Source organism: Panthera tigris, chromosome F2 (assembly GCF_018350195.1).
Source record: "Panthera tigris isolate Pti1 chromosome F2, P.tigris_Pti1_mat1.1, whole genome shotgun sequence".
Classification (NCBI taxonomy): domain Eukaryota; kingdom Metazoa; phylum Chordata; class Mammalia; order Carnivora; family Felidae; genus Panthera; species Panthera tigris.
Window position 1 is genome coordinate 58,621,803 of NC_056676.1, and position 19,208 is coordinate 58,641,010.

At 36.0% G+C, this 19,208-nt stretch overlaps 1 pseudogene; it reads left to right on the plus strand.

Annotated features, from left to right (window-relative positions):
• The first annotated feature begins 1,640 nt into the window (after window positions 1–1,640).
• Window positions 1,641–2,113, plus strand: LOC102965069 (annotated as a pseudogene).
• Window positions 2,114–19,208: the final 17,095 nt, after the last annotated feature.

The window sequence follows — 19,208 nt, forward strand, 5'->3', positions numbered from 1 at the left end:
AATAAAAGTAACAGAATTACAGTTTTTCAAAGGTCTCCATTTTTTATGAGAATCTTGGCTTGTAATCTCAGTTTTGATGTCAACTGTTGTATGACAGTAGGTGAGTAGCTTAGTCTTCTTAAGAAGCATTTCTTTATCTATCACATAGGGTTTTAGGTTTCCTATTCTGCAGTTTAAAATTTCTATGACACTATGGTTCCCTGGGAACTACAAGGAATGAAGTGGCATGCATAAGCAAGGAGAAACACCCTGCCAATCGTTTCAGTTTGTGTAGGCAAAGAAGAAATTCTCCCATCCCACATTACTATACAGATGGGGTTGTAAAATCTGCTTTAATACATATTTTGACATGATGCTTGGGATGGTATGAAGATTTAAAATAAGGTTCCTGCCATGACGTTGTCTGAAGATGTTGCTCTATGTTGTGTTTTTATCTAACATCTAAGGAAGGGGGGAAATTTAATTGAGTTCCCAAAGTACTCAGTGCAACTCAGTTATATTTATATGCAATCATAAATTCTAGCATTCAATAAAATGGTGCATATTACACAGTTCTAACGGTTCTTAGAGGCTTACATACATCTCTTGTTCTAATAAAATTTTGGTTGCTATTTTGGGAGTAATTCCATGCTCCTAGAATTCCAATCAAATTTTGGTTTCCTCTTATTGGTACTCAGTTTATTTCTAAGATACAGAGTTTTAACATTACCCTGTATGATACAATTTATACAATAATTTGTTGTCATATCATAGCCAAGACCACATTCATTAATTCGTGATTACTTAAAATACATTAACACTGGTGCAAAGATGCTTCTCACCTGCATAATTTCTAAGGAATACTATTTTTTAATTTGCACAAATTGTTTCAGACATTATGAGTTCCCAAAATAAGCAAGTTTATTACAATGTTTTGCTTACAGAAGCTATGTTTCAGAAAGTTGTGAGGAGTTTGATGACGTTTGGCTTGCTTGTTGCTCCATTTTTGGCTATTGTGTATATATATATATTTTTAATTTTTTAACGCTTATTTATTTTCGAGAGAGAGACAGAGCGTGAGTGAGGGAAGGGCAGGGAGAGAGGCAGACACAGAATCCGAAGCAGGCTCCAGGCTCTGAGCTGTCAGCACAGAGCCCGATGCGGGGCTCAAACCCACGAACCGTGGGATCATGACCTGAGCCGAGGTCGGACGCCCAAGTGACTGAGCCACCCAGGCACCCCTATTGTGTATATTTTTAATAGGAAAGTAAAATCCACAGGTTAACAAGAAGCTGATGACTCTGAGGGCAACCCCACACTTTGCTACCACATCTGTCATGTGGGTAACCGGCTGCAGCAATCACAGACCACACTCATTCTTTGCAATGCACTACTGTTTCACATTTTCCTACCTCCCCTGTGGTTGTTCCTTCTATCTTCCATGCCTTTTACGTCAAGGTCAACTAGAAAACTGCTACCTTGAAGGTTAATCTGAAATCTAATTTTCTAAGTCAAATATTGAAACCATCTAAGTAGTTTGGAATATTACAATAAAATATGGGATTCTAAAGAATTAGAGGCAGAGATATCTGTGATATGGGAGATTAGCAGATTTTGCTGTTAAAAAGCAGATTATGTTTTGGAGACGCTGCTGCCCAGCCATGGTCAACCCCATGGTGTTTTTCCACCACACGGTGGATGGCGAGCCCTTGGGCTACCATCGAGCTGTTTGCAGACAAAGTTCCAAAGACAACAGAAAACTTTCGTGCTCTGAGTACTGGGGAGAAAGGATTTGGCTATCAAGTTTCCTGCTTTCACAGGATTATTCTGGGGTTTATGCACTAGAGTGACGACTTCACTTGCCATTATGGCACTGGCACCAAATCCATCTATGGGAAGAATTTTTGATGAGAATTTCATCCTGAAGCATATGGCTCCTGGCATCTTGTCCATGGCAAATGGTGGACCCACCACAAACAGCTCCCAGTTTTTCATCTGCACTGCCAAGACTGAGTGGCTGGATGGCAAGCATGTGGTCTTTGGCAAGGTGAAAGAGGGCAGGAATATTGTGGAAGCCAAGGAATGCTTTGGATCCAAGAGTGGCAAGAAGATAACCATTGCCGACTGTGGATAAGTCTGAAAAAATCGACTTGTGTTTTATCTCAACTACCAGACCATTCCTTCTGTAGCTCAGGAAAGCACCCCTCCACCCCATTCTTCTGGAAATATCCTATAATCTTTGTACTCTCCCTGCAGTTCTATGGGTTCCATATTTTCCTTATTTCCCTCCAAATCTAGCTGGATTGCAGAGCTAAGTTTCTGATGATGCAATAAAAATTGAACAGAAAAAAGCAAATTATGCTGACCTTTATGAAAAAAAGTACATGTCTACATTTCTATATATAGGCTACTAAAGAAAGCATTAGCAGTACTTGGATATAGGTAAAATGGAAACATTTCTTTTCATATACTTTTTTACTTGAATATTTTACTATATTCGTATATTCCTTTTCAATTAATAATGATTTAAAAATATCTTTCACACAGTTGTTTTTATTCCACTCCAGTAAAATTAATCATGACTTGCTTTTATCCTAAATTATTAGTCTCCAAATCCTTTGTGTCTAGTACTCTAATAAGAATTTTAAGGAACTTTATACCACTTGACATATTTTAAGAGGAACATCTAAAATTTCTCATTGAAAATGGAAATAGCTGCAAGGACTTCGTGAACTGCTTCTCTCCTTTTGATTACAAGATTCTCTTTCCATCTTTGGCTTTAGATAGTGTGACTATAATGTATCTAGATGTGAATTCCTTTGAATTTTCCTTCTTGGAGTTTTTTAAGCTGCATGCATATGCAGATTAATATTTTTAATCAAATCCAGCAAGTTTGGGCTATTATATCTTCAAATACTCCTCCTGTTACTCTCTCCCCTCCCCTCTTGCTTATTCTTCTCCTTTTTTCTTCTTCCAGAAGTCACTTTAGACATACATTTTTATGCTTGGTAGTGCCCTGCAGGTCTATAAACCTCCATTTTTATATATATTTTTTTTCTGGTTTTGGATCCTCAAATAAGACCGTCTCAATTGACCTGTGTTCAAGTTTTAATGTGTATTTATTTATTTTTGAGAGAGAGAGAGAGTGCACAGGCAGGGAAGAACAGAGAGAGAGAGAGAGAGAGAGAGAGACAGAATCTAAAGCAGGCTCCAGGCTCGGAGCTGTCAGCGCAGAGCCACAAACTGTGAGATCATGACCTGAGCCAAAGTCAGATGCTTAACCTACTGAGCCACCCAGGAGCCCTCAAGTTTTAAATAATGTATCTTGGCAACAGCTCTGGAAATCAGAGGCCTTCCCACTTGCCAGGATTTGTTGTTGCTGCTTTTTGTTGTTGTTACTGCCATTATTCGTTTGCTCATTAGTGACTTTCTGTAATGAAACTAAAAAACTTTTTTTTTTTTTTTTTTAGCCATTAGCTTCTTCATTGAGCACCAGATTTTCATCATGAGTCCCCATAGGAAGGTTTCAGATTCAACCAGACTCTGGTCCACAGTCCGAGGAGAGATACAGCATGCCGAAGTGTTCACGTGGACAGAAACAGGCACACAGTCTTCAAGAGCAGCAGTAGCTGACTATGGGAACCCTGATCTTCCTTGAAGGAGTAAAGGTAGGAGTGTCGTTCCAGCCCCCAGAGTCAGGAAGCCTCCATCCACAGGGTGAGGGCTTGGAGAGGTGGCCGTGACGTCTTCAGGGACGCTGCCCTGCTGCAGCAGCCAAAGATGGCATCCCATAGGCTTTGTAGAGCAAATCAAGAAGCTTCCTCTTCTCATCTTCCGGGAGGAAAATGGACTTTGCCGCATTGATGTTCAGTCTCTTGAACTCCTCTTCAGTAAAGCCCATGTTCTGTTTGCTCATTAGTGACTTTCTTAGTGAACTAATTCTGTAAAGTCTAAATTCCCTGTCATACGTGGCCACTGAATTGCCTGCTTGATTATCTTGGTAATCTAATAATTTTACTGAAATATTCTTTTATTCTCTGAACTCTTTAAATCTCCCAACCTTTGCTGAAGGGCACTGAGCCTGTGTTTGTTTCAACTTTTAACATTCTGGTAGGGAGTCTACAGTTGCCCTAGGCAACTTATACAGAACCTCAAGATCAGCCAGAGGTAAGAGCGTAAGGCCTTTTCAGATCTTTCCTGAAGATGTCTGCATGTCCTTCTAGGTTTCCAGATTTATATAAGAGCTTTCAAAGCCCTTCAAGGCCATTCAATTCCTCCATTTTTTCTCTTAGGGTTTCTTTTTCAGGCTTTTGTTAACTCCCATTGATGATGCCACCTCAGGCAGCTGTGAACTTAAAACAGTTGTTGCTGATTATTTTTTATAAATGCTCTGTAGGTAGAGCTGTTCATAAAGAGTAAGCTCTCAGATTGAATAGAAACAAACCCTGAAAACTGAACTTTTCTGGGGAATTTTCAGATAAGCCAAATAATGCCAATTTTCTAGCATGATGCTTTTGGTGAACCTCAGATTTGTCTGTCCTGCCTCCCCCAGTGGCTACCAGGCTCCCGGTTTTCCTAGTTTCTGTAGTTGTAAGAATGTTGGCTTCCAAAACTACCACAGAGATGTGGTGGGAGAGGAAATGATCAGGGCAAGGTAAAAGACAAGACTGGCTCTTACAGAGATTCCACTTTTTCTTTTTTTAAATAAATAATCATTGGATTTCTTAAGGCTTTCAGTTCATTTTAAGATTTCAGAAACAGTTGAATTTGCCCTTATGTGCAAGTGTTATATTTTTATAGGGGGCAGATATTGAGAGATCCTTATTCCACCACTCTAGAAGCTGCATCTCTAAATACTTTATAATTCAATTGAATGTGTGCTTCATTGGAAATGGTATATAATGATTTCTAGCAATGTGGCTGATGTAGTACTTGTCCCTTAGACTGACTTTCTTGCTCATATTTATGCTGTTTGTGCCTCTTCCTCAACTATGTTCATGATTTCTTTGAAGGAATGGGCCATGCCTTATTTATTTTTTAATGCCACAAAACAGAGCATAGTAACTGTCCTGCAGGTGTTGAGTGAATGACTAAACAAATAGATGAAAATTTCACATTCCCTTTATTTTTGTCATACTGTATTTATAAACCCCCCTAAAAGTCCTCTCCAGGGGCGCCTGGGTGGCGCAGTTGGTTAAGCGTCCGACTTCAGCCAGGTCACGATCTCGCGGTCCGTGAGTTCGAGCCCCGCGTCAGGCTCTGGGCTGATGGCTCGGAGCCTGGAGCCTGTTTCCGATTCTGTGTCTCCCTCTCTCTGCCCCTCCCCCGTTCATGCTCTGTCTCTCTCTGTCCCAAAAATAAAAAAAAAAAAAAAACGTTGAAAAAAAAAAAATTAAAAAAAAAAAAAAAAAGTCCTCTCCAACATCATGTTGCATAATCTCTATTCAAGTTACACTGGTTTTCTTTTGTCTTCTTAAATGTATCTCTCCTCTCAAGATCTCCACAGATATTCTTCTTTTCTCCTTAAATATTTTGCCTTGATTAAATTCTATTCATAATTCAAAGTATAATTCAATTCCACTTCTTTGGAAACACTTATATCTCTATATCTATATAGATATATCTCTACATCTATCTATATCTCTCTATATATCTACCATCTAATGTGCTAATTTAAAAGTTTAATATTCACTTCATATCTTATATCCTTCAGTTATATGGATAATAGCTATATACTATTGATTCTTGTTTAGCATTTAATGTACATTAACATTTTATAAATAGTAATGTCTCATTACAATTTCTAGTAGGTTGTCGTTTATCCATTAATTTGTACCACTGAGAAAAGAGAATTTATGTGTCAAGGTTATAAGACGCTAAAAGGCGGCATTTAATTATCCTATATTTGAATATGGAAGTTGAGAAAGAGCATGATATGGGACTAATGGACCAGCAAAAATGCAAAGTACCATTCAGCACTAAAGTAATTGGGCAGAACAGTGGAAAAGACTACGATAAAAAATTATTTCATTATTTTTAAAATTAAAGGGCAAGATAAGGTGGTCACTATCATAGGGTTATTAAGGTAAAACAAGCTGATCAGCACATTTCAAATGTAAAGTTATCAGCTAATCATCCAATGATTACCAATTTCTGAAGAGTACAAAAGAAAGCAATTTATTCTCACTTTATCAATCAAATCATGCAATCAAATGTTTTACTGAAGGAAAAACCTTCTTAATTTATTTTTATCTTTCCTTCAAATAATTTAACCATCATGCATTGGTAGGCAAACTATAAGAAGATGGTAATTTTTATTTCATCTGCATAAGCATCAGGAAAAAAATGACTTTCTTATCAAAATAATGTTAAATGTCAAAGTCTTTCAAGCTTGACTACTAACATAGTGGTTGTTAATGTGAACCACAGACCCAATTATATCCTCAAATCTCTCTTACAAAAAAATTTTACTAGTAGAACTGTTACAAGCATGTTAGATCATAAACACCTAACAAAAAGTCAGCCTGAAGAGTGCTTGGTCTAGAAATGAGAGGGAAAACATAACAGAGAGAAAATAGTTTAAAAAAAATCACAAAAACAAAGCTAAAAACATGCTTAAAAAGAAATATCTGAAGTAACGAGTAAAGAAAAAAAATCTCACATAAGGGAAAGGTCAGATGATTATACTTGGGGACCCATATGTCTTCAGTTTGCCTAAGACAAGGAAAGAAAAAAAGAGAGAATATTTAATGAACACTGATGAGCATGTAAGTGAAATACTTGTGCATAAAATTGATAAATACCAGATAGATGAATAGACAATGGATGGATAATAGATGCACAGATAGATAATTGGAATTTTGCTTCTGGCCATGATTAGGTATCAGGGAGTAGTGATCCCCTGTAGCAAAAAAAAAAAAAAAAAAGAAGCAACTAAAGGGGCACATCTAGGTGGTTTAGCCTGTTAAACTTCTGACTCTTGATTTTGGCTCTGGTCATGATCTCACAGTTCATGAGATCAAGCCCTGCATCAGGCTCTGTGCTGACAGTAAGAGGATGCTTGGGATTCTCTCTCTCCTGCTCTCTGCCATTCTCTCTCTCTCTCTCTCTCTCTCTCTCAAAATAAAAATAAATAAATAAAAACTTAAAAAATAATAAAATAAAATATTTTTTAAAAGGAAGCAAAGAGGAACCATTCACTTGCTCTAGCTTTCTCTCTGGATTCAATTTCTAGGATGTGTAAGCAGGAAGGGGAAAACCAAACAAGGCATAATAGTTTTAATGAATCAAATAACTGAGGCAGATGGGAATTGCATGGCGGGGTATTGAGAAGAAGGAGTATGCAATAAAAGAAGTCTCAGGAGTCCTTTCAAGTCTTTGCTGAAGACACGTAAGTATATGCATAGGGTGAACTCCACCAGTCTTAGCAGGAGTGATCAGAGAACTAGGAACTAAATGATTTCCAGAGCAATCATAGTTCTGGAAACTGAATTTCAGTCAGTCAGAGACCACAGTTTTCAAAGATCATGTGGGGCACTCATAGAGACCATAAAAAGGTCTTATGTTAGTGTACACATAACATCATATGGCTTAAAAACCAGCCTCCAATGGATAAAATTAAACCAAAGTAACTTAACTACCTGCCAAAACCAGCTCCGGTTCTCTTTCAAGAAAGATAACAAAATCTAGACACACAAAAAAACAAAATTCAAAATATCCAAGATCAAAGAAGAAAGAATGTGTAATGAACACCCAGGAGAAAAATTAGTCAATACACACACACAAACCCCAGAAATAACAGCTAGAGATTAAAATAGCTCTTATAACAATGTGCCACTACTTAAGGAAAAATATGGACATAATATGCAGAGAAATGGAAATATAAAATGAACCCTAAAATAACGTCTAGAGATGAAAAATACAGTATCTAAAAGGTAAAACGGACTACATGAGATTATAGGAGTTCAGTCACTGTAGGATAATAATCAATGAGCACATTGGTAGAAACTAACTGAAAAGAAAGAAACGCACTGAACAAAAATTGAATCACAATGACTGATAAACAGTATCTAGTGGTCCAACATACATGTATCTAGGCCAGAAAGCAGTAAGTGATGAGGGAATGAGGACAAAAACATTTCTGGAAGAAAAAAAAAAGTAGCTAATCCACTATGGAAAATAATATGCAGTTTCCTTAAAAAAATTAAAAACAGAACTGCATTATGATTATGTTTTCCACTTATGAGTATATATGCAAAGGAAATGGAAGTAGGATCTGGAAGAGATATCTGCACTCCATGTTAATTTCAGCATTACTGACAAGAGCCAAGATAGGGAAACAACCTAAATGTCCATCAACAGATGAATGAGGTAAAGAAAACATTGTATATACATACAATATTTGTATGCCATGTGTGACAATGTGGATGAATGTGGAGCACATTATGCAAAGTGAAATAAGCTGGATGCAAAAAGACAAATACTGCATGATCTCGGAGTATGATGATGGTTACTGTGGGCTGGGAGGAGGGGGAAATGAAGATATGTGGGTCAGTGGAAACATAATTTCAGTTATGCAAGATGAATAAGTTCCAGAGACCTAATATGCAACACTGTGACCATAGTTAACACTACTTAATGGTAGATCTAAAATCTGCTAAGAGGGTGGATCTTAAGTGTTCCCATCACATACAGAAAAAGTAAAGCAAAGAGAAGGGAAGGGAGAGGAAGGGGAGGGAAAGGAAGATGGTAACTATCTGACGTGAGAGATATGTTAATTAGCTTGATTGTGGTAACTATTTCGCAAAGTAAATCTACATCAGATCACCAAATTTCCAACTTAAATATGTACAATTTTTAAGACTTTATTTTTTTTAGCAGGTTTAAGTTCACAGCAAAATTGAGGGGAAGGTACCAAGAGTTCTCATATACTCCCTACACCCACACATGCATAGTCTCCATTATCAAGATTTCTCACTGGAGTGGTGGGTACATTTTTTAAAATTGAGGAACCTACACTGACATATAATCATCCAAAGACCATACTTTGCAATACAGTTCACTCTTGCTATTGTACACTCATGGGCTTGGATGTGCCTTGTAACTATCAATAGAGTATCATACACAGTGTTTTCAGTGCCCCTAAGATCCTCTGTGTTCTGCCTATTCATCCCTTCTCCTTGTCCCAATCCCTAGCAACCAATGGTCTTTTTTTTTTTTTTTTTTTAGTATAGTTGACACACAATGTTACATCCTTTTCATGTGTACAACATAGTGATTAGACAAATCATTATACATTATGCTCTATTCACCACAAGTGTAGGTATGTTCTATCTTGACACATCATTATTACAATACCATTGACTATATTTCATAGGCTGTGACTTTTATTCCCATAACTTATTCATTCCATAACTGGAAGCCTGTATCTCCCACTCCCTTTTACCCATGTTGCCCAACCACTAATCTTTTTACTTTCTCCATAGTTTTATCTCTTCCAGAAGGGCATATAGTTGGAATTATACAACATACAGTATTTTAGTCTTTTCACAGTGGCTTCTTTCACTTAGTAATATGTATTTAAGGTTCCTCTAAGTCTTTTCATGGATGGATAGCCTATTTCTTTTTATTGTAGACCAACATTCCATTATCTGAATGTAGCAGTTGATTTATCCATTCACCTACTGAAAAAATTCTCAGTTGTTTCCAAGTTCCGGCAATTACAAATGAAGCTGCTATAGATATCCGTGTGCCGGCTTGTGTGTGGTCATAATTTCAGCTCTTTCGACTAAATGCTAAGGAGTTTGATTGATATGGTAAGGAAATGTTGAATTTTGTAAGAAATCACCAACCTGTCTTTCACAATGGCTATACATTTTGCATTTCCATCAGCAACGAATGCAAGTTCCCCTTACTCCACACTTTCATCAACATTTGATATTATTAGGGCTCCAGTTGTGGGCCATTCCAATAGGCGGGTAGTGATATATCATTGTTATTTTTTTTAACGTTTATTTATTTTTGAGACAGAGAGAGACAGAGTGTGAGCAAGGGAGGGGCAGAGAGAGAGAGAGGGAGACACAGAATCTGAAGCAGGCTCCAGGCTCTGAGCTGTCAGCACAGAGCCCGACGCAGGGCTTGAACCCACAAACAGAGATCATGATCTGAGGCGAAGTCAGACGCTTAACCCACTGAGCCACCCGGGTGCTCCTCTCATAGTTATTTTACTTTGCATTTCCCTGATGACATATGATGTGAAACATATGCATATTTACCATTTGTTTTTCTTCTTTGGTAAAGTTTCAGTTAAGGTCTCTGGCCTGTTTTTAAATTGTGTTGTATGTTTTCTTACTGTTGAGTTTTAAGTGTTATTTGTATATTTTGGATAACGGTCTTTTATCAGAGTTGCTCTTTGCAAATCTAATCTCCCATCAGTGGCTTGTCTTCTCATTCTCTTGACGTTGTCTTTCACAGAGCAGAAGTTCCTAATTTTAATGATTTCCATCTTATCAATTCTTCCTTCATGGACACTGCCTTTGGTGTTATACCTAAAAAGTTATCACCATACCCAAGTCATCTAGATTTCCTTCTCTGAAATCTACAAGTTTTACGGTTTTGTGTTTTATGTTTAGGTCTGTGATCCCTTCTGTGTTAACTTTTGTTAAAGATGTAAGGTCTGTGTCTAGATTTTCTTTTTGCAAGTAGACGTCTAGTTGTTCCAGCACTATTTGTTAAAAAGATAATCTTTGCTCCATTTTGTATTCCCTTTGCTCCTTTGTCAAATATCAATTTACTACATGTATTTGGGTGCATTTCTAAACTCTCTGTTCTTCCAACAATACCATATGCTTTGATTACTGTGCCTTTCCACTTTTTAATTGAATCTAATTGTAACTCTTCCTGATTATTTTTGTCCATTTCCATTATAATCTTAAATTGCTGATTCCGTTTGCATAATTTCTTCAAATGCCTGTTTAAAGATGTTTAATTCACTGTTAAGCATTGTGTGACACTCAGTTTTCTTTTGATCCTTAACTGCTTTCTTTGTGGGGTGGTTTCATCAGCTGAAATGTTTTGATTTGAAATTTTTTATAGAATTGTATGATTTAAGTTGATTGGTTTTTTCTCTTTGTAGAAGGCTGTTGACACTGGTTCTAGTTCAAGTACCCATTTCTTCTGTCAGTCCAGTGAAGTATGATAATTTTGTTGATTGGTGGAATGGTGAGGGGTATTTGTTTCTTTCATTCCTGTAAGAATTTTAATTTTCCCCTCTTCTTTCTTCTTTACTTCACTGTCACTTAAATATGGGGTACTTGCACCTCCCTATGTGTCTGATCTTCCCCATGACAGTGCTTCTCTGGGGTTCCCACCTGTATCCTGTACACCTGCAACCTCCTACTTTCCAGTGAGCGTTGTGAAGTATTGATTCCCAGACTTGCAGTCTGTTGGACCAAATGTTGGGCTGGGCTTTCTAGTGGTGATTTTGCCTATGTTTCATCTATGTTCTCCACCTTCTTCTTCTCTTTTCTCATATTCTGTTAAGTCCCCTCTCCCCTGACATGCGGGCATCTTGGGAAGAGTTCCGTTGGAATTTGGTGGTTGTAATAATCTCTGCCTCCAGGGATTTTTACAAAAGGTAGGCCATGTGTGTTTATCTCCTGGGATGTGCTCATTCTTTCTCCTTCTCCTCTCTCCATCTCTGCCTCTATCTCTTTATATCTTTCTCTCAGAAGATATAATGGCTGCCTCCATTATCCCCCAGACTCAGAAACTGTAGAAATGCGTTATTAAAAAATCCAACTTTAGTATAAAGCTTACGATTTTATTTCTAACATTTATTATTAACTTAAAAATAATTGAATAAGGCAGTATATACTTTAAACATTTATAATTACATATTTTTCAAATTTCCCCATAATTTACTTTATTAAATTGTCACAGGATTATATTTTACTAATAAGAGAACTGTAACTAGTCAGGGACTTGACTAAAGCCCAAGAATAGCAAAGATAGACTTAAGCTGAGCCTTTTGAGCGTGAATTTATTTCTAATCCTGCTAGACAATAGCTCCCTGGGTCCAGACATCTAATTGAACAAAGTATTATTTTTTTTAGTGAATACTAATCTTTAAGATAACAAATTATTATTTTTTTAGTGAATACTAATCTTTAAGATAACAAATTCTGACCTCATTAACAGGGGCATTCACCCTAGTTCACCTTGGTTATGAAACTGTTTTTACTTCACCAGATGTCTGAGCATTGCTCTTAAATTCTTTATGTGTGTAAACATAAATAACAGAAAATTCTTTTTATTAAGGTTTATTGAAAAAAACGCAAGTGGCCTCAAGGTCCTCTACAAATAAAATTTTATTGGATTTCAGTCAGTAACTATGATATTATGAAACATAAAATACCTACCATAACTTTGCAAACCAAGAGTTATAATGATTTGTTTACTTGAAACAAAAAAAAACATTTAATTTGTCTCAAGTTCAAACTCACACGCCTGCCTGACTGTAATTTTTATTCCAAATTTAACATTGAAAAGTAGCATCTCTTGTCACTTACTAGCCTTTGGGTCTCTGCTTTTATGTTTAATTTAATATCGACTTGTGACTTCTTTTCCTTTTATAGCTGATAACAAATTAAAATAAAATAATGATTTGCTTTTATTGCCAGACAAGATGCTAGATGTCCTATTTGCCATTCATAGTTTTTAAGTAACAGCATGCTTTAATAAAAAGTTTAATAAAAACACAAACAAAAACTAAAATGTCAAAATGCTTACCTTTTGCCATAAAACCATTAGTTCTTACCACATCAAATCGAAGAACACATCACTGGTGTCTACATAATTCAAACAAATATTTTGACAAGTAGTAAACTCATGAAGGAAGCATTGTATGTTATAAAAATGAAGCATTTAGTGCTATAGAAAGAAAGTTTCTTGTCAAAACAATGTTCACCATGCAGTTGTCCAAAGGAGTCCCATAACTGGTGCTCACACTTTTATCTGCATTGCATGTGATTAGAAAACAAACAAACAAACAAACAACAACGACGACGACGACAACAACAACAATAACAAACAGGGAAACCCAGGGGTGCCTGGGTGGCTCTGTTTCGGCTCAGGTCATTATCTAATGGTTGTTGAGTTCAAGCCCCGTGTTCAGCTCTGCACTGACAGGGCAGAACCTGCTTGGGATTCTCTCTCTGTCTCTCTTTCTGTCTCTCTCTTTCTGCCCCTCCCACACTCTCGCTCACTGTCTCTTAAATAAATAAAAAATTAAAAATCTAAAAATGCTAATTTGATGCTAAAATTGTTTTCAATTAGATATGAAATCCACATATATGTGGTTTGGCATAACTCTGATGGAAAAGAAAAAAAAATTACGTTTTTGTCATTTTTAGGACTCTGAGTAAATACCAAAAAAACCCATGGTCCAGCCATTATTTGAAAATGAACAACTATTTGAACAATTGGTAAATTGAATATGTAAGTAGAATATTATTTCACAGAGTGATTAAATATAGCATGCTTAACTATTTTAATTGGTGGACCCAAGCCCCTAGGGTTTCTTAGCTCATATTAAAAATCCGTGTTTATTGTTCTGTCTGCCCGTTATGTCCCCCCAGTCAGTACCTCGGCTTCATGTTTTCTACCTTCAGCTCAGGAAAAGCTTTTAATATTATAATCAGCAAAAACAGCTATTTTTCCTCCTTACTTTTATTCTAATTTGAAAATGTCCTTCCCTATAAACTCATGTCTGTTAAACCTTAATAGTGAAATATTAAAGACAAATGAAAAGACATTTTTCAATTCCTTGTAAATATTGCCTAATATTAGGACTTTGTTTATGAAAAGTATTTAAATGTGTTGCATTTCAGAAGTATGCTAGTAAGTGCTATATTAGAAAAATCTAGGGGCGTCTGGGTGACTCAGCCCATTAAGCATCTGACTTTGGCTCAGGTCATAATCTCATGGTTCCAGAGTTCCAGCCCCGCATCGGGCTCTGTGCTGACAGCTCAGAGCCTGGAGCCTGCTTCGAATTCTGTTGTCTCCCTCTCCCTGCCCTTCCCCCACTTGCACTGCGTCCCTCTCTCAAAAATAAATAAACATTAAAATTTTTTTTTAAAAAAAGAAAAATCTATGTATCTGCTTCATTTGATTGCTTGTAAGGTTACTGTGTGTATGTGTCTATTAATATCAGTGAACCAATTTTCCTATAATTCCACTGAAGGAATATCTTACACTATATACTAGCATTGCTAGAAAATATCTCCAAAAGGAGTAAACCAGAAAATCATATGTGGCTTTACTAGATTATAATAATCATTTTGCCCTTCATTATATTCACCACTGCAGAAAGAGCCTAAATTCTCATTGTCACTTTGGGCTCCCAGGTTCACTCATGCTTTTTCTTCTGTTTCAAAGATCTAACCTGAAACCAACAGCGTAGTATTTAAGAGTTCAGAATTTGAAAGCAGATGGCCAAGATTCAAATGTCTAGGTTACTTATCATTTCTGTATCTCACTTTCTTGCATGTTAATTGGGAGGATAATAATAGTACCATGTCATAGAGTTGTGAGATGTAAATTACTTAACACATGTCATGTGGGTAGAATAGTGTCTGATGTACATGAAGTATGAAATTATTAGCTATAATTATGATCATGTTTTTAATTATGAAGATCAACCTCTTCTACATGATTTTGCCTTTTTTATTTCTAAGGGATTTCTATTTGGTTCTATTATCTACTGCTGCATAACAGAGTAGTAGATACTATTCATTTCTATATCCTCTCCAGCTATTACCCTATCTCGGGTCCCTATCTCTCTCTTCTTTTCACACCCAAATTTCTTTAAAGGATAGCTGAGGAACTCATCTGCCAACAATATCCTGGATACTTCAAAGCTACAGAGAACTATGATGCCCCTAAAAGAGGAACAGGGGCAGGACCTGGGGCACACTGTTTAACTCTGAGCTGATACCCATTATATCCTTTTTATTACTTGACTCCTTTTCCTCTGCCTCTCTCATTAAAGTCACTTTATCTCACCATATAATCTTAGGTACTTTCTTCCTCTTACTCATCTACAATCCAAACTCTCAAGGAATCTTATCTACTCCCTTGCTTCACCACAAATTGATATTTCTATAATTTCCAAATCAAGAATCCATCTAATTTTTTCCCAGGCTTCAAATCTCCACATGCTATTCAATACTTCCTCTATGTAACAGATGATTCAACATAAGACATCTAAAAATTCCAACTATTCAAGCACCCCATCACCAAATCTGATTCTTTTCCTACCTGATCTAACTCATTGCTTGCAACATCATGAATATATCTTTTCTTCCTTTCTAATTATTATAAAATAGCAGATATATAAAAAGCTATAAATAATAGCATAAAATATATAGTATACCACACCCAATTCAAGGAATAAACATGAAATTACTGAAGTCGTCTGTACTATATTACCTTTGCTAAACCCAGAAATAACCATTAGCCTGGAATTAAAGATTTTTTTTTCTTGATGATAAACGTGTTAATGAACTCACTGATTCTTGATGTGTGGTTCAAAATAAATGAAGCTGAGTAGTGATTACATCATTTTAGTGGGTTTAAAATGGAGTTGAAGATACACCTCACATACTACATTGTATTTTATGCAGACTATTCATCTCTAGAACCCAGAGGGGGAAGCTGCAGAATAACATAATCCTCATAAAGACTGTAGCAAGATAAATAAATAAATAAATAAATAAATAAATAAATAAAATGTCAGAGTTGAGCAATAGGCTGTTACAACATAGAAGAGAAGCAAGATCTAAAAAGATGAGGTGCTGGGCTTTTCTTGTTAACACAAGTTCTTTTCGTAGGTCTGCGTGTATTTTCTATGTCCTTGGTCACGTTACTCACTCATAAAAGCTGCATAATATGGAGAATAATACTTCATGTAAACTGGATAAAGCACTTTACAAAATACTGGCCACCCACCAACTTCACAGGAAGATCCTGAGGAATAATGAGATCATGTTTGCCAGGTTTTATGAGATCCATTGATGAAAGCAGATATAAAAGTAAAAACTCCTGGAAGAAATTCTGCTGTGTTCTGAGCTATACATAGACAGGTATAGTGTCTATGCAAGAAGAATATGTAGTTTTATGTGCTAGCTGAACTGAAAGACATTGTGTGAAGTCAGGTGTATAAGGTAATGAAATAATACCAAGGAAATGAAGCCAACTGGAGGGCAGGGGGATCTTTCCCAGAAAGCTATAGTAGGTATTATTAAATACTAATTTTTCTTCTTTTGCATCAATTCCTTATTGAGGAACTGAGGTGCATTATATTTGCTTTAAATTAGTATGCGTTAACAAGGAAGGATAGTGTCCTACTTTTCTGAATCATTCTTTGCGAGGGTTCTGACCAAATACCTATTTCTGGTGAGGAAAGGCTATTTTTCTCACAGTATGATGGAGGACTAAAAATGGAATTTCAAAACTTCTATTGTTCATTCCAGTTTCCTGTTCATTGAGCCCATCTTTCCAAGTACATATGACAGGAAAAAGTTTCATAAAGTAAATCAAAATTTCTCAAGCTTTGTTCCATGAAGCATTAGATTGAGATGCTCCATGAAAAACAGTAAGACTCTAAGACCTAAATAAATGAGTTTAATGTTATTATTCCCATTGTTCACCACATGTTTTTTGTAACAAAATACGTAGTTAATATTTTACATATTAAAGTCTAAGAACTTGTGTTGTTCTAGAACACACATTCAAAATTAATCAAAACTTCTTATAGGTGTGACAGTAATTCTGGGCATTTAAGGAGCAAGCTTCAAATGCTTTGAAAATTTAGAAAACTAGGCACAGCAACTTAAGAATGGAAAAATGTGGCGGGTAAAACTAGATAGAACAAAATTATATGGAGAAAAAATTACAAATGCTTATATTTGGTGTGTTGGAGTAGAGTGAAAGTGTACATATTTTTGTAAATAATTGGTTTAATCTATACTATTGTGTGGGAGATTTTGATAATTTTCTTCTTTAACGTGTGCATTTGACAATGGGAAGAATAACCTGATGTTAGGTCTGAAAATAATGTAGAAATAATAACTTCATCCTGAATAACTTAAAATTTAACAAAAAGAGTAATACATCTTATTCTATGGGCACACAGACACACCCACACATACAAATATAAACACTTAGACTTGATATATAGCAATTCATTTTCTTTCCTAACTACAAAATTAACAAGTTTTTCTTTAATAAGCACATAAGTCAACCATTCCAAGACTCTCAATAACATAAAATGTTAACAGTGTTTTGATTATGTTTGAGTAATTTTTTTCTTTCAAAAATATAACTGATGAAAAGATCAGCACTCAACATACAGCAAACTGGAAAATAAATTTGAAAATGTTTCATAAGTCACTTCTCAAATTTTAAAAGCCAGAAAAAAATAAAATTCAATAGTACTAGAGGAAAATGTATTTATTTGAAAATCAAAAGCATGACAAATAAAACTCCAAATAAATAAAATGTTGATGCTCAGATCATAATTTTACAGGCAAAGTGTCTAAATTAGGAAGTTCATTATCCTCTTAGCATATATACTACATTATTAATATAGTATAGTATTCATTATTTTGGCTCCCAGAATGCTGAAAAAAGAGAAAGAATTGGTTCAGTAGTAAAAATTCAGTATCTGAACCCTCAACTCACTCAGTTTGCACCACATCCGTAAATCTGAAGTTTCCTGTTATACACTGGTGCTGCGTTTTCTGTCTTATAACGCCATTGTGAGATTTAAAGCATCAAAAGCTCTAGTCTTAGAAGATCCAGGTGTTAGTTATACCCCTGGAAACTCAAAGCTTCATTTTATTTTTCGATAATGCAGAGGTAAAGACACCCCTTCAAACACTTATGAGAACTAAAAAGGAAACATGGGGATTTAGTACTCTTAACTGTGAAGATCAAATCCAAATGTATATTGCACTTCTATTACTAACCTCAATTTTAAACCAAGTCTTACATGAAATCTTGATATTAAAAACAGGTCAAAATGGAACTAGTTATGGCAGAGCTACATTCCTGCTTCAAATTCTTCCAATCCTCGGATTCCTTCACCAGGAAGTTTCGTAAGACACCGAGATTCCCCCATCCCCAAAACAGCGTGAAAACAAGCTTTCCGTAACAAGTATTATTTATTTTTTATTCAAGTATAATTATAATCCAGTGTTTTATTAGTTTCAGGTGTACAATATAATGATTCAGCAATTCTATATATTGCTTAGAGCTCATCTGAATAAGTATATTCTTGGGGCACCTGGGTGGCTCAGTCAGTTAAGCGTCTGACTTTGGTTCAAGTCATGATCTCATGGGTTGTGAGTTCAAGCCCCTTATCAGGCTCTCTGCTATCAGCACAGAGCCCACTTCAGATCCTCTGTCCTCCTCTCTCTGTCCCTTCCCAGCTTATGCTCTTTCTCTCTTTCTCAAAAATAAATATTAAAAAATAAATCAAAGTATGAATAAGTATAGTCTTACCCCCCTTTATTTCACTCATCTTCCCACCTACCTCCTCTCTGGTAACCACCATTTGGTTCTCTATATTTAAGAGTACATTTTGTTGGTTTGTCTCTTTTTTTCTTTGTGCATTTGTTTCTCCAGATCTGGGCACATGCCACCATATCATCCTGCCTTTCCACTCTCACCAAGTTATGCTTGAGTTGTGAAGAGGTGTTACTTTAGGAATAAATAAGAACTAGAAGATTTCATAAAGACTAAAATAGATCATTTGATCAATAATGATTTGGAAAGGCACAAAAGGTTAATATACACATTTCTATTATGTTCATTTAAATAGTTATCTTCTTTTCACTTAAGAGTTGAGTTAAATATCACTCCTGCATGTGAACAGTACCTTCCATTTGTTATTTTGTTCATCAACTCTCCCTCTGATTCATGGAAAGAAACATGACATCTTCAGTTGGGCAGAAATTCTTTCATTCAAAGACCATTATTCTGTATTGAAACAATGGAGCAAACCTGAATATTCTGATCTTTAATCCTCAATTTAGGGCCGGTACCTCTGGAGGCATGTGTGGGACTGCAGACTCCATTCTACCGGTGATCTTTGACACCTACACTTTTGCAAATCAACACTCCAATTTGCAGTTTTGAGGCTGATGAAGTATATAAATTCCTTAATT